Source organism: Podarcis raffonei, chromosome 1 (assembly GCF_027172205.1).
Source record: "Podarcis raffonei isolate rPodRaf1 chromosome 1, rPodRaf1.pri, whole genome shotgun sequence".
Classification (NCBI taxonomy): Eukaryota; Metazoa; Chordata; class Lepidosauria; order Squamata; family Lacertidae; genus Podarcis; species Podarcis raffonei.
Window position 1 is genome coordinate 23533962 of NC_070602.1, and position 264 is coordinate 23534225.

Sequence of the window (264 nt, forward strand, 5' to 3'; positions counted from 1 at the left end):
TTGTCTTTATCTCCATATATCTCCCTTCCTCCAAAAAGGTGGAAACACTTAAGCTCTGCTTTTAGTGAATCTTTCTTTGTTGCATCTGTGGAATTCAACATGGTCGCACAGCTGCCAACTCACATGCCACACTCAACAGTAATTTTGAACCCTCCCAGGATATGCATTTTATGAAATTGTTTCCTATTCAGTTTGGAAGTTTGGGCTACCCACTACTGAAATCAGGTGGGATGTTAAGAGTTGCTAATGAGGATGCAGATAAGA